The following is a 17,198-nucleotide window of genomic DNA, read 5'->3' on the forward strand; positions in this document are numbered from 1 at the left end:
GTCATTTCATTGGATACCAAGAAGGCTTTTGATAGAGTTGAATGGGAGTATCTTTTTGCCACATTGAGTAAGTTTGGCTTTGGAGATGCATTCATATCTTGGATACGCCTCTTGTATACATCGCCTCTAGCCTCTATCAACACTAATAATTAAAAATCGGACTATATTACCCTGTACCATACAACTCGCCAGGGTTGTCCACTTTCCCCTTTGCTTTTTGCTATAGCTATTGAGCCTCTCTCAATTGCACTCAGAACCTCGCCCTTATTTGTAGGGATAACACGCAGGGGGTCAGAACACAGACTTGCCTTGTATGCCGATGATATGCTTTTGTATGTAACTGACCCTGTCTCCCACATACCTAAGATTTTGTCTCTATTGGAAACTTTTGGCTCTTTTTCTGGGTACAAGCTCAACCTGCAAAAACATTTCTGTATGCCTTTAAATGCAACAGAGCTTCCACTTCAACAGTCTGATTTGCCATTCCAATTGAATCTTCGACCCTGTCTCCCACATACCTAAGATTTTGTCTCTATTGGAAACTTTTGGCTCTTTTTCTGGGTACAAGCTCAACCTGCAAAAACATTTATCTATGCCTTTAAATGCAACAGAGCTTCCACTTCAACAGTCTGATTTGCCATTCCAATTGAATCTTCTTGGTTTCAAATATATAGGAGTCAATGTTACTCGCTCACTATCTTCCCTATTAGATGCTAACTTCACCCCTCTCCTTTCCCATATGAAGGCTACTTTTCAGAACGGGTGTAATATTCCCATCTCTATGCTTGGGAGAGTTAATGCTGTTCAAATGAACATACTGCCAAAATTTCTTTACATATTTCAATCCATTCCACTATTTTTATCCAAATCGTATTTAACATTTATTGATGAGGCTCTCATCTCTTTCATATGGGGAGGGAAGACTCCCAGAATTAGGAAATCCCTGCTGCAGCAATGCACGCTCAGCGGAGGGCTATCTCTGCCTAATTTTATGTAATTTTTACCGGGCAGCCAACATCCAGAAGTGTTTGTTTTGGCTGGATGCTCCACAGACATCGTGGTGCCAACTTGAGGCTGGGTCATGTGTGTTGTCTTCCCTCCCTGCTCTCTTGTTTTCTTCCATTCCCTTATCTCCTTCTAGCTACACAGACAACCCAGTTGTCTGTACCTCTCTTAAAATATGGTATCAATTCAGGCGTCACTTTCAGTCATGTTCTGCCTCTACTCTAATGCCCATCTGCAGCAATCATCTCTTTCCACCTTCTCAGTCAGATCCCGTCTTTCATCTCTGGGAGAGAAATGGCATAGTGAGCTTCAGTGACCTATTCATAGGCAATGTTTTTGCCAATTTTCAGACTTATCCACCTCTCACAACTTACCCCCCCAAACCTTTCCCGACTTTCCCTCCTCACCCCCAGGGCAACCATGGGAAGAGTTATTTCGACATAAACCTCATCAAAAATCTCTAATTTCAAAAATATATCGAAGTATTTTGTCTTTTGACATGCAGAATATCTCTAAAGCCTCTGCTGCATGGGAGACTGAACTGGGAATATATTTTGGTGAGGATTTTTGGGAAAGAGCCATCAAGAGAATACGTACCTCTTTGTCATGTGCTCGCCTAGGTCTTATCCAGTTTAAATGGTACAGAGATTGCATTTCTCACAATCAAGATTACCAGAAATTTACCCAGAGTTTGATGACACCTGAATACTGATAACTTTTTTAAACGCTGGAATTATTTTATTACTTATTTCAATGATATACAAACACTTCCTTGATTATTGTGTGCATTCACCCACAACCACTTTTCACTCCATTGTTTTTATTTTATTTATTTATTTAAAAAAAATAATATTTTTTTAATTTCTTTAATTTTATTTTAAACGCTCACTTATTGTGGTTTCCCATTAAATGTTTGTTTGTGCGTTTATGTGTGTGTGACATGTAAGACCTATCCTGGGGGGTGGGTGATATGGGATTGGGGATGGTATGGGCTCGGGAAAAGGAAAGCTCTATTTTATCCTCATTTATGTTGTATTACTATTGTACAATGCTTGAAACTATTGTCCTGACTTCATATAATAATAATTAAAAAAAACAATGGTGAAAAAAAAAGAGAAGGCTTTGCTGGCCCTAAGAGTTCACCACGCCCCAAAACCGAAAATTCTCTCACAATGTACTCGATGTGTATGAATTTCTTTCTTCAGCAGAAAAATCATGATGATTTTTAGAAGAATATCTCAGCTCTTTTGGTCCATACATTGCAAGTAAATGGGTGCCAACATGTTTTAGCTCCATAAATCCCATAAGTCAGCATAAAAGTTATCCATATGACTCCAGTGGTTAAATCAATGTCTAGAAATGCGATCTATAGGTGTGGGCAAGAAACAGAGAAATATTTATGTCAATTTGTAATTCTCCTCCCAGCTTAGTCAATCTCCACTTTAACTTTCGCATTCTTCTTCTTGTGTTTTTGGTGATTCACATTATTCATGCATATGTACCCTACTGGGCAGTTGGAAGAATCGGTAGCAAAACTTACTTAAATATAATATTTTCTTACCCATACTATCATATCACTTCTGAGACATATGTCATAGGTACTTCTTTTATTCTGCCTTTTTGTGCTTTTTGGAGTGAAATTTTGGTCCATTCACTTGCATTGTGAGGACCTACAGAGCTGAGATATTCTTATAAAAATCTTAATTTGTGTTCTGCAAAGAAATGCACATCTGGGATGGCATGAAGGTGAGTAAATGATGAGAGAATTTCACCAGCTACTGTGCTAAAAAATACCGAAAGCATGTAGCAGGAAACATAATTTTCCTCTCCACCTCACTGTCAGTAAATATATCCACATTATTATTCCAGTGGTGCGGTCTGGTGACTTAGTAACTGACTGGTGGAGAGGTGCATTCTAATGAAGCTCAAAACTGCAGGAGCGTTTCTACACAGATTAGAATGGATTTACAAGCTGCAGTCCAATTACTGATCATATTTTTATTTTAGTCCCATAGGTTATTTCGGAAATGAACCACTTTATGTCAAAATACTTCTGACATGCTGATGCCTCTAAACTGCTAAGCCCTCGAGCACACAAAATAAATGTATGTAATTCTGTGTCATCTAAAGGCAAAGGTAAAGGCAATTTGCCGACGTTGAACACAATGGTGAAATCACATTGTTGTGTTTTATTCACTACCATAATATATTACTGTAATCAAATGTTTTAAAATAAATTTGCATGAGGTAATGTATGATTCTCAGGTCAATTGTTACACAAATCAAGGAATGATGAGGTAGTTGTCAAGGGCGAGTGAAAAGCCCAATATTTTCTAGTTGTTATGGCAACAGTAATATGCGATGCAGCAGCATAGCAAAAACAGCAAGCATTCCTTTTGTGTGCTCATTATTGAATACTATAAAAAAACATTCAATCAGCTTCTCTCGATGACTTTAATATAATATTACTCTTAGAGGATGGTACATTTTTAAAAGTAGGCCTAGTTATAGTCATTGTTCCCTGTCTGTCGCTCACTTCGACGTTGTGTCAAAGAAGTGACACTAGGGGTCTCTCTTGAGCGCCGAATATGCCTCTGATCTATGAAAAAAGGCCAAAGGGAATTAGCCAGACAGTATTTGCATACCCTGCCCTGGACATACGGGTATAAAAGCGGGCAAATACGTCGAGTTCATTCAGAAATCTTCTTCGGAGCCGATGGTCGTGTTGCAGTCAGCTGCGAGTTACACACCTGTTCCTGTTTTCCTCTGACGCTTGCCTGTTGGATTCGACGGTGTATTACAGCGGCTTTGTCCTTCTCTGCACGGCAGTGTAGTTTGCCCCTGGGCACTTCCACAACGCAAGAAACATAAAGTGTTATAAAAACTGAGTGATTTTCTCTAAAAGAGTTATTTCCTCTAAAAGAGCAAATACGCAGCTGGCGTTGAACATCCTTTTCAGGACGCGTATTCATAAAGATGCCCTTCCGCACCTACGTAGTTCCTGGATGCGGTAGAGTGCTCTCCACTTCAGATGGCCACAGGTGTTGTCTCGTGTGTCTGGGTTGCGATCACACTGAGGCAGCGTTTGTGGATGGTTCATATTCTCACTGCGAGAACATGACCATGGCAACGTTGCGGTCGCGGCTTGCTTTCAACCAAAAGCACGCCACTCCAGCCGCCCCCCGCATTGCTCCTTCTTCCCACGGGATTGAGGAGAGTGTGGCAGGCGATGGAGGCGATCTGGTGATGGCAGCTTGTGCAGCTCCGCCGGGTATGCCCCCTCGGACCACCCGCCCCCCGGCACGCTCGTTGACTCCCGTCCGTGCTCGAGGCAACAGCGGCTCGCCTCATGGCCAGTCTGTCTATCCTCTAGAACTTGAGGAGGATGAGCTCTGACACTGAGGACTCCCCTGGCTGCCGCCATCGGGCCTGCATGCCCAGGCTGAGGCCGACATGCAAATGTCTGATATGCTTGCCCGGGCTGCCACCAGCGTGGGGCTGGACTGGAACCCTCCGTCCTCACCACAGCCATCACGGTTGGATGACTGGTTCCTACGCGGGGCTGCGGTACCCACATTCTCAATAAAAGAGCCATTTCCTTCGTCTCTGGGTCACCTGGCCCGTAAATGCCGTTCTCAAGGCCGCCACATCTCAACAGTCCCGGCACGCTGGATGCGGACCCTCCGCCCCCTCTGTTCCCTGGCCGGCCAGTTCGGACAAGTCCAGAGGACGCCTCTACAGGACCTCCTCCTCAATCACAAACCCACCCCCTGCCGGGAGTGCGAAGCAAGGTAAGTGCTTTGAGTCTTTTCTAAACAATAGTCTCGGGATGCATCCGCGTCTTCCGACGCCATACTACCTGCTCCGCCCCGCTGCGAAGCCCCACCGGGTACATAAAAAATAATCATCCCCTTGGTGCACCTAGCACGGAGCTTGGATGTGTGGCTCTCACTTCCCAACCCGTCATGTTGGCTGGCCCTGACCATCCGACTGGATCCCTGGACGATTCCTCCCTAGCCCTATGGGTCCGCAATTCAGCGGAGGAATTCGCTGACCCAATCCACTATGGGTACTTAATCTACCCATACTGGTATAGGTGCTCCACAGGTCCGGACTCCTGCGTGAAGTCCTCCTGTGTGTATTTTCCACGGTACGGTCCCCTTGCGAGTGGACCCGCTTCTCCCTTAGGCAGCTGCCCCCCTTCCTTGAGCCTGGATCTACCACCACGCCATTTTTTCCACACACAACCTGAGGGGCCCATGTGATGTATCTCGCCACTTACCTCCCCGTTGCTGGGCAGTTGTGGTCTCCGCAGGGTCTTTTAGGAATAGGAAACATTCCTTAGAATAGGAAACTGGGTAAGACCCCCTTCCCACGATGCGTGTAAGGGCCCCAGCCGCTTTGCTATATGCGAGAAACATATAGAGAAAAGAGGCCCGGCTAGGCTCGGCCCATTCCCAGATGGGCAAGTGTCGCCTTGTTCCCCGGCTTAGGGTAACCAAAAGGGCTCAGACGTCTTTTATGGGGCATTGGGAAAGGATACGTGCAGCCTGACACAACTGGTCGCCTTTGCACGTAAATATACCTGCCCGCTCTTGTGTCAGCAGTACACGTACACGCTCAGTGCATGGCGTGATTTGAATTGGACCCCTAGTGTCACTTCTTCGACACAATGTCAAAGTGAGCGACAGACGGGGAACGTCTAGGTTACGGATGTAACCTCCGTTCCCTGATGGAGGGAACGAGACGTTGTGTTCTCCCGGCCATGTCGCTGAGCGGAGCCATAGTAGTGGCCAGACCATTCCAGCTCCTCAGAAAATTCCTGAATGAACTTGACGTATTTGCCCTTTTTATACCCGTATGTCCGGGGCGGGGTATGCAAATACTGTCTGCCTAATTCCCATTGGCCTTTTTTCATAGATCAGAGGCATATTCGGCGCTCAAGAGAGAACCCTTGCATTGCTTCTTCGACACAACGTCTCCTTCCCTCCATCAGGGAACGGAGGTTACATCCGTAACCTAGACGTTTTTTCTATTATCTGTCATTTTTAAATAAAAATGCAGAATTGTTATAAATAGATCAAAGATTTGAGATTGGTGTATTACAAAGTCATCAACAAAATTTGTGAAGATGTCTCATTGTCAGCAATTGAGTATAATGTATTAAATTGAGTGTTTGTTTTCATATGAGTTAATTATTTGTTTTTAAATTAACATTTAATGAGTATCATGGGTTCCCTGTGTGCTTTGACATTAGAGAGGAAGCTGCCAAATTCCTATGTTAATGGCTATCAATCAATATCAATGTGAATAATCAATCAACTGACTGATAATTAATCTGATAAAATGGTTACATTTACCTTGCTGATCTTCTCCCTTCCCTGATCCCTCTGTGCTTCTGGCAGTTTCCAAATTTTTAACAACACTGATGTGTACCTTTCATGTAGTACATTTTACTTGGTCATACCACCATATACCAACACAAATTGAACCAAATTAGAAAGTCTGTGTGTTATAGCAGGGCTAATAGGATTCCATAAACCAATAAATCACTGCAACAACCTTGAAATGGGTAAACACTTCTACAAGAGGCAGCTAGAATAAATGACCTTGTCTGAGGTTAACCACTTAGGAACACTTAAAATAAACATGTTTCTGTTTCACATACCCCAAATTATACTCAGGATATTGCTGGATTCTAAAATCAATTGTTGCAGAAGGAAATAACTTGATTTCCATTATGTGTTGTATCAATAGATGTCACAAGCAGACAATTTCCTGTTGAGAAACCCAATATCATCTTACTGAAAAGTTGAAATCATTACCTTACAAGTTAGCACTGTCAAAAACAGAGGGTATATTTCATTAGCAAATTTGTGATGACTTAGTAGCAAATTAAAACACCCTTTTTACAGTGGGTTTGTGTGTTATTAAGAGAGAAATAGTTCAAATGTTCCCTTGTAATGCTGTCATCGATAATTGTTTGTATCTGTAAAGGCCTGCTTAGAGCTTGAGGCCAAGGGAAGTGTGTAGCAGAGCAAAAGAGAATATGACTCTATAAGATACTTTGATATTCTTAAACTCTATGGAACCGCCGGCAGGTCAATAGGGGGATACTATATCACCAACTAAGTTTACTCTTAACTAGGGCTGTCGATTTAACACGTTAATTCTGTGCGATTAATTTTACTAAAAATAACACGTTCAAAAAATTAACGGCATTAATCGCAATGCCCCCGGACCATAATAAGGAAGATTTCTGAGAAATGCAAGCTTGTAGTACCATCTGTTTACTCCAAAGGCTAGTAAGTGAAACTTTAGCTGCATGGCAGTGAAGAAAAACACCCTTGAGCAGCAGAACAACACAAACATTACGTTACGCTCTTGCGTATAAAACACTTGATGGAGCGCAAATCCAAACTAAGGGATCTCAATATGTGTTCTAAGTATTAAACTATATTTCACTTGACACACACTGTAAACCCGGATTTCATATCTAATCAAACATTTAAAGTATAATGTACTTACATGACTCAAATCGATTAAGTTTTGATTGCATTACTAGCAAATGTAAGCATGTTAAACTAATTTGTAGACCTAGTTGAGTCTGTGAATAAATTTAAGTGAAATAGCTTAAAATTCCCAACTTTTAGTCATGCAATGCACGATGGGAACGTGAAAGCCGTCACTTTGCCGCCGTGTCTATGCTTTTTGCTGAGAAGAGGACACCGTTTTCCTGCCGCATACCGGATAGTCCAGTTGCTGCTAAAACTCGCCAGAGATGGTAAGTAGCTTTGGTCTCACCCTCCCGATGTCCATTGTTTAGCTAACATTTCTGCTGTGGAGTCAGTCAACTAAATGTGCTTGCGTGTGGATATAAGGGGATGTTGGTGAGTAGTGGGACGCTATAACTTTAACTAACGTTAGGTCGGCAGCCATTTTCACCTGCTAGCTAACGTTACAGTTTGAAAGTTTTTTTCACTTGGTGCGCCGTTTGTGAGAAGTCCAAGTGAAGCAGTTTGACGTCGATGGACATTAACATTGTCACCCGTTAAGGTACTTACCTAGCTAGCTAAAAGTTACGTAAGTTACTTTTATCACTGGAGGGGTTTTTTGTGACGGTTCTTGACCGGACAGACGTTTTCAACGTCAAGGTCAACGGACATCACCTGTAGCCACTGGTTTGATGGCTTAGCTAGCCAAATTGCCTTTCTCGCTTGACGCGCAGTTTGTGAACTTGGAAAACTGTCGTTTTAACCAGTTCAACGGGACATTTTTCACCTGTAACGTTAGCGTATTGGCGGACGCCGCCCCGCTTTGAACCGCCTCTCGGCAGATTAAGAGACACTGCGGACGAAAACCACGCGCATTCATAGCGGGGAAGGGAGCGCAACCACGTTGTAACGTTGCTAACTTTTTTTCTTACTGGAGGGGCTTTTTTGAGCAGTGTAAAACCGTTGTTGTAACCAGTTCAACTGGACGTTTTTAACCTGTAACTTTAGCGTCTTGGTGACACCGCCCGATCCACGCTGAATGAGGGACACGCACTGTTTTTTCCCTAGTATTAACGTGAATGACAACTTTGACCATTCATTTTATTATAGTCTTATGCATGACATAGGCTCCGCTTTAGTGATTATTTTACCTTCAAGCACTTAAGAGAAAGTGAATTGCAACCGGATTATGCAAACTGAGTATATTAGCAATATACATCCCTAATAATGACATTATGGCTTTAATGTTAGCTTATTTGAAAATACAGGTATATTGTTTCAATAGAATACTGTAGCTTATATAAGTTCCCTTGTCTCTTATTTTCTTTGTTTTATTGTGTTGCAGGTCATGGGAAGAGATTCTTTTGAACCCAATATCCTGAGATTAGCAACAAACTGAATATCAATCTCTGAAAAATATGCTTTGGAAGTGTAAGTATTGCGCTCTTAGCTGTGAAAAGAGAGCACAGCTATTTAAGCATTATAGGCTAAAACATGGAAGTTATGCAAGAACAGAGCCTTTTCCTTGTTTACATCAGGAATGTCCATGTACATTTAAATCACTCAATGCACTAAAAGTACATTTATCCCCCCTTCACACCAAAACTCCTGATCAGCAGCAACCAGAATGCCGACCCTCCTCACAAAGGCATAAAGAAGCCAAGGAAAGGGGAAATACATTTCCTACCTGAATATCCAGAGGGGAAGGATGACCACAACCTGGAAGAAGCTCACCAGGTTTTGGTCAATGAAAGGAAGACAAAGTCAAATGGGTCCCTTGTTAAGAAAGAGATGGACCTGACGTTTGCGCTTCGGAGAAAAGAAGTTGTCCAAAACAAGCCTGCCATCAGCCAGATGGTACATCGATGGCCAGCTCTTTTCACAGAAAGCCAGGTATGTATTACTGTTTAAAAAAAACGTATGTGTCACTGTAATGTTGAATACAATTTGTCCATAGATTCTTGTTTTTAGCTTCTTATGCAATACATGTTTTGTTTCAGGGTTTTTACGAGTTCACCAGAGTGGTGGGGAAAAGTCTGCAAGAGAATTTCTTTGATGAACTTGACTTTCTCCAAGGCTGATGGACCTCTTTGGGAAGAAGAAAGGCCTGACCGGCCAGCTTTTGGCTGAGCTTTTACCTCACACAAAGGTGGGTTTGACTACATTAGTCTACTACATCTTTCCTTTCTCTGTTCATCTCTTTTGTCTTTTCTTTTCTTCTCTGCTCTATCTCTTTCTTTCTTCCCATCTCATTTCCCTTAATTGTCTCCTTTACTCTCTTCATTCCCTAATTTTCTTTTTTGTCCTCTCCATTTTCCTCTCCTTTTGTCTTCTTGTACATAAACATTGTGGTGAATTTCTGGAATTTATTTGATAAATACATGTGCAGTGTTTCCCACAGAATTAGATTCTATTTGCGGTGGTGTGGTGTTTGATTAAGGCACAATAAAAGGGTTAAATATATCATATATTTTTATTGACAAGTACACATTTCCATTGCCAACACTTAGTGTCAGATAACTTAAAGACATTGCTATTGCTACATTGCTATGCCATTGCTACACTTTCTATGACTGCTCCGCAGACTTCTTGTTGCAAATTTTGCTCATACACACACACACCAACCTGGACCTGGAGATGGAGGTGGACACACACACACACACACACACACACACACACACACACACACACACACACACACACACACACACACACAAACAAACCTGGAGATGGAGGTGGACACACTCACACCAACCTGGAGGTGGACACACACACACTCAAACTTACTGACACACTCAAACACAGGCTCACACACACACACATTCAAAAAGACTCACGCACACAGATTCAAACACTCACACACACACCAACCTGGACCTGGAGGTGGACACACACACAGACTTACACACACACTGATATTGATATTGTGGCGGGCCACCACAAATTAATGAATGTATGGGAAACCCTGATCTTTAGCAAGATATGTTTTAACTCTTGTGTCCACTATCTTGCAGACCACTGAGCCAACAGACATCAGGTGCCTATGTCTTCGGGGACTGCCTGTCATCTTGGCGGATGATTCTTCTGCCTTCTTCAAGACATGCTCTGTAAGTTAATTTGTTTTGTAAATGTTGCAGGTGCATGCTCTTTTGGTCTAATTTTCAGCTGTTAATGAACACTTCAATTCATTTTCAGAATTATTTGATCAGCATCAGTGTCTCCATTAAGTCTCTATTTAATGGCCGAACAAAGATAGTTTACCCACTTTCAGTCCCAGTCCTATTGAAAATGTAGAAAATTTCTCCCAATAACTAAGGTTGTATGAATCCTTTTACAATTGCCCAATTAGATTTTGACTTTACTGTCACCGGTTGGAACTTGTGAAATTGTTTTTGGGTCTAAAACTCAAATGGGGAGTTCTGATTGCACTTGTTAGATTCTGATTGCTCCAGTCATCAAATATCTTATTGTGTATGTTACTTTCAACTGGTAAAGTAAAAAAAAAAAGCAATTAAGGGGAAAGGTACTGCGAGTCATAAAAAAAAATTTCAGCACGACTGTGACTGAAAGTGGGTAAACTCCATATTTTGGGCAAAGTGTTGCAAACTGTACAGATCCGAATATGGCATTTGATAAAAATTCAAGACTGGTATCTAATATAAATTACTTTCAGTGTGGTTCATATTGTACAATGCTTTTCATTATAAACAGTCACAGATTATTTTTGGTGGATAAAACACCATTGTCTAACTGGCATGTTTATGTTCTCTCCTTGTCAAAACGTTTCTTTCACTGTAAGGATGTAACTGACAAGGACTCGTACATTGAAACTCCAGTGGGAATTCTCTGCCTTGGTCAAGAAAATACCCAGCTCAACCCATCCAGAGTAGGGATCATCTTGGAAGGGTCTGTGGTAATGGATGAACTGGCCAACCTGCCTCAGGCCTTCTGTGTCCTTTTCGGACTGATCTATGCCCTGCACCTGGACTACCCCAAGTGCATGAAAAACACTTTCAACTTTATTCAGCAAGTAATCCTCAAACTGGGTAGAAGTGAGCTGGTACCCAAAATTCAAACTTTGAAAAATCAGCTGGAAGCATAAAACGGGGTTCGAAGTGGCTCTACTACTGTTCCAGATTTGTTTGCCACAGTTTGTAACGTTGGACTTTTATGAAAATATGTTTACTGTTGTGTATGGTTTGGGGTATATGTGTCCTGTGGTATTTGCACTGATTTTTTGCACAAGATTCCATGACACAGGCTTTGATAAAAATTTCATTTCAAATTAGTTGGGTATTTTAGTTACATTACCAACTAAAAGGCAGATGTCTTGGTACATTTTGGATTTTCAAGATATATAGAGTACATATTTTAGTCATGTTTAGTCATATAAATGGGAATGTTCAACTACATAAAAATGTTCCCTTACAGGAGTGTAAGTTATAATACAGTTTTAATGTGATTTGTTGTGATAATGATGTACACATGCTTGAGCACGATAAGTGTTTTTGTTGGCATGATGGTGCTTTGTTTTATGCAATGTTCAGGGCATGAATGACACATTTTGCCACTGTTTCAGTCTTATGATTCAAGGTTGTTAAAGCAGGGGGCAACAACCTGTAAGTTAATGCTGTTTTCAAATAAAACGGTAAAAAAATGACTTTTGTATTGCGTATTTGTCTTAATTTAAATGTTCTAGTTTAGTATATTCAATGAATTTGACCTTTTTTACTTTTCTGTATGCTTGGTTGGGGGAACAATCCAGTGTTTTATATATAAGATGTCCAGAACATAATATGCAGTCCAGCAAGAAAAGCATGCTAAACAAATCCTGTTTATTATTGATTATTGGTGAGAAAATGTTTTATCTCATCCCAAAGGATGTAGATCATATATATATATATATATATATATATATATATATATATATAGATATATATATTTTCTTTTTTATTATTATTATCTGTTTATCATAAGATTGTATTATGTGTGAAAAATTGTATGCGGAAGCCCAAAAATGCACCAGCGTTTAAGGTTACCTGATAATATTTTTTAATTATTTAATTTACAGTGTACAAAGGAGTGTGAGATGTTTATAGGATAACAACAAAGCTATCATATGACTTTAGAAAACTCTGAAATTGCACGTCAGTATTATGGACTACTTTAATGATACTTTTTTGCTTTCTGTCATTTTGAAGCTTGACAGGGTTAGAACAACACGAGGGTAAGTAAATGATAGGGTTACGCAGTTTACCGGTACTAGCGAAGTATCGCGAAGCCAAAAAAAATAATATATTTTTGCAAATTTTGGTACCATATTACAGCAGTGTTTCCCAACCAAGGTGCTGCAGCACTCTAGTGTGCCATGAAAGATTGTCAGGTGTGCCGTTGAAAATTATCAGATTCCACACAAAAAATTCAGGGCTCTGGACTGAGAGACTAATTTTACAACCATTTTTCCGAACAGTTAAATTAAACTTTGCAAGAGTTCGCATTACAAAAGACTACAAAGTTGGCTGACTCTCTGACTATCTTATTCCGTATGAGAAATATGAAATGGCAAATGTTCCAAATGCAAAAGGAAACAGCTTTACCCGGATCAGTCAGCGCAGAGACGTGCATTTCAAGCACTCTCAAGCACTCAGTCTCAAGCACTCAGCCGTGCAGATCTTCATAAACAGAGCTGCGAGAAGCACGTGCTGGGTCACAAATTCGGCATTGATTATTTGTTTAAGACCTCTCTGAATGCCCATAATGTGTCAATGATTAAACCAGTTTAAAGTTTTATTAAATGACCCCAACGTTCTAAACAGCATTGAAAAGGAATAAAGGAGAAATCTGCACAATGAACAGAACAGACTGAAATTGTAAGGTTTCAATCCACACATCACAGAGATTATAAAAAATATTAACCAATATATTAGTGACTACAATTTCATTTCTGGATGTGTTTTTATTATAATAACAGTAATAATAATGAATAATTTGTTTTATGGTTACTGCTAATCCTGATTTTACTTTTACTTTTGGTAACTATGATCTTATTGCAAATACCACAGTTACAACTATGGATACAATGGAACTTTCCTTCTGTGTAAAATCATTTGTAATGCCCTCTGATTGTAGAAAAAGTTGTTGTTTGTCTTAAGATGACTGTATTTTAATCATCAAGATCCAGATAAAAAGAGAAACCATGAAAGAAAACAAATTTTCTTTCAGTTGGACGTGTTGTGGACCAACTCAAGTGCAGGTGTGTCCATTTGTAGAATTTAACACCGGTGCTACCACTCTTAAATTTTAGTCTGGAGCCATGTATATAAATAGATAAATAACAAATGATTTGCTGTGGAATTGCAAGAATTAATTTGCAAGAACAAATCTAAAAATAAGAAAAAATGCAAATTTGTTCTTTTATTCATTACTCAATTAGCACTCTTGCCACCTGTGATTTCATAATACACCACACCTATGTGACTTGCGTTTTTTGCATAGCCGATTTTCAAACATTATGAGTAAACATGCAACAAAAATGAACAGAAAACATGAAAGTTCTTGAAAAGGAAAACTATCAACGATGGTATTTGTTTAATTGTAAAAAGTGTGCCGTGGCAGAAAAAAGGTTGGGAAACACTGTTTTACAGTATGCTGGAATGTTTCATTTGATTCTTTTTGCTTTCAGAACAACACGTGATGTAATAAGGACACAGCCATTGACCAGGAAAATAAAAATGGCACTCCATGTCAAAAAGGTTACCGCCCCCTGTGCTAAAGAGTTTTAGGAAAGCCAGCGGCACATGTTCTGTAAGAGCCCTACAACAATGAGTCCTCGAATCAAAGAGAAACTTTTAAACATCTATGCACTTCTATAGCACTTACCTATACCTATCAACAAGACCACATTAGGGTTTTGATTGTAAATTTGAATTGGAGCTCTAAAGGAGGTTTTGGATTGTGATACTGAACAAACTCTCCTCTTTTTCCTCCAGTTTTGCTTCTCCTACAATCAATATGTCCTGAAGAGACTGCAATTCTTTCCACTCCATTCCCATCTGCTTTTCAACATCCGTAAGCTCATCAATTCTGTCCCATTGTACCACACAAGAACACAGACAGAAGTCCAGAGAGTTTCCACGCACCATTTATAAAGACAGGCAAATAGCTTGTGTCCGGAATCCCAGAAAAATATGCATACAGAGCTACACTGTAAAACTGTTATGAGTGCAGATGAAGGCAGGCGAGGAGGTTGGATCTACGTGCGGGTTTTATTTGACAGGAGTGGAATTAAACAGACATGCACAAATGAAACAACCACGATGGGTAAAACGAAACTAAAGACACGAAAACATCTAGGGACACACAAACTGGTTGAACATGGCTGGAAAGAACACGAGAAGACAGGTAACCGAGCAAACATCTGAACATGGGACATCAAAACAGTGGGAACAACGAATGACAGGGTAATGGAGGAACAAACAGGGCTTAAATACACAGACACATGATTATATAAATGACAAACAGGTGCGAACAATGCCATAGTGATGAAGACCGGGAAACGTGGTGACGGTGACACAAAAAACACGGGGCAGACAACCAGGGATCGTAAAAAACAACAGAGTTTTTTAAAGACTTCGACAGTGAGCCCTTCCTTAGACAATATTTATGAGACAATGCCCCCCTTTGGCAATGTAAATCCCCCACAGAGAACCAAGTAGGTATATCTGCAGTTCTGAGACCTCCAAATGGGGTTGAAATCTCCAAAAGAGGGTGAGGTTACTCCAAAAAGGGGTTGTGCCAACTCCAAAAGGGGGCATCACTTCCACTCACGGTGAAGGTTAGGGAAAGGGTTAGATTAGGGGCTCCCTTTATCTTTGCTGGCTCGGCTCTCACCCATTTTTTGGAGCTCTGCCTGCAGCTATATCCTAAAAATAAAAAGACAATTCTACTGACTGCTAGTCAGGACAACGGGCCCTACCAGTTGTAAAATTGTCAAAACTTTAAAACATAAAACCACTGTAAATGTGATGAGTGGATTTTTTAGAGAAAGCACTAAAAATAAGCACTTTATAGCTCAGACAAATAACATGTCTGAACTTTTTTCTGAAATACAGATGTTAGGTTACAGTCATTTACATGAAAGTACAATGGAAAGTGTGTATTTTAGGTGCTGTGACAAGTCAGCATTTCTTCAAAAAAGTTTTAGAGATCTTAATAAAATGTAAATCTTTTTTCTAGAAGTGCAAATAAACTTTTGTGTCAGTTAACATGAGATTGTGGAAACGACATGTTCAATAATAATAATAATAATAATAATAATAATAATATATATATTATATAGGTATATAGAGCTATACAAGATCTTAAAATGTTGTTTAAAATAGTTAGATGAAGAAAGTGTCACACAGCAATTAACTGATGACAATGCTTAAAATTTTATGTCAATTACTCACATAAATATGTGTAAATGTATATAATAAAAAAAAATCAATTGAAAACAAAGCTGGCCAGAATGTAAATATACAAACAAATAAATAAACAAATAAAAATATATGTAAAAAAAATAAACATATCTCTTAAAGTGTAGATCCATGCAGATATTTAGCAGATTAATTGCTCATATTTTCTTTCTATGTGAGATCGTTGCATCTTTATATCTGCAGTGTTTTAATTCCTTTCCCAAATTATTCTTGAGAAAAAGTGAAAGTGTCAAGCGCTGTTTCTGCTATCCTTCATACAAAGTAAGCCTCAAAGACTCAATTTGCCAAAACATCATATTTTTCATGACGTATTTTCTGCATTTTTATCAGGAGTGAACATTAGTCAGCAAGCCACACTTCAGCTCCCAGAAATGCTTTGCGGTATGAATAAATAATACAAATTACTATGTACTGCTCAGCTTTACTGTTTGCAGATTTTATATATGCTTATTTTATTATAGTTGTTGTAAATTTCAGTTATTTTCATATTGTGATTATTCAGAGTTCATCTTATACTTAATATGTTGTCTTTGGTTGTCACCATTATTGTGATTTGTATGTCAAATAATGAGGTCCACACGATTGTCAGATTTAATACGTACAAACAGAAAGGTGTAATGTTGAGCAAGTTAATTCAAAATAAGTCATGTTGATTCAAAATAAAAGTCATTGCATTGGCTTTGCTGTACAGTGTTTTGTATATCGCTTATCTGCATGGGCCTATTGGAGCCCAGGGCAGTCGCCTATATCACTTGTTGGACAGAGCAGCACTTATGCAGCAAACAAGCAGCCCCAAGTTAACCAGCGGCTCGCTAGGAAAATGCCCGGTGCTCCCGACAACAAGTCCACCCCTGGTGACAGGTTCAGTTTCACATAGACGAAGACTGGCTTACTCCTGCTGTGAGTTTATCATGAATAAGCAAAAGGGAAAAAAAAGGGAAAACAGCTAAATAATCCTATTTTCATGAGGACAAAAGCGTATTTTTAATACAAATAATAATGCTATATATAATAATAAACAATGCAAAATAAAATTTTATATACATTTTTTTTTTAATGACCATTAATGTTGCTCACCAGTGCATGACGCATTGCCGACTGACTCTGTCAGACTGAATAGAAGATTATTAATCATCATTGTGAATTGCTCCAAAGTCAGAAATATGATGAATAACACAACACTAGGGGACAAATAATTAATATAATAGTACATAATAAAATA

Source organism: Xyrauchen texanus, chromosome 5, assembly GCF_025860055.1.
Source record: "Xyrauchen texanus isolate HMW12.3.18 chromosome 5, RBS_HiC_50CHRs, whole genome shotgun sequence".
Classification (NCBI taxonomy): Eukaryota; Metazoa; Chordata; class Actinopteri; order Cypriniformes; family Catostomidae; genus Xyrauchen; species Xyrauchen texanus.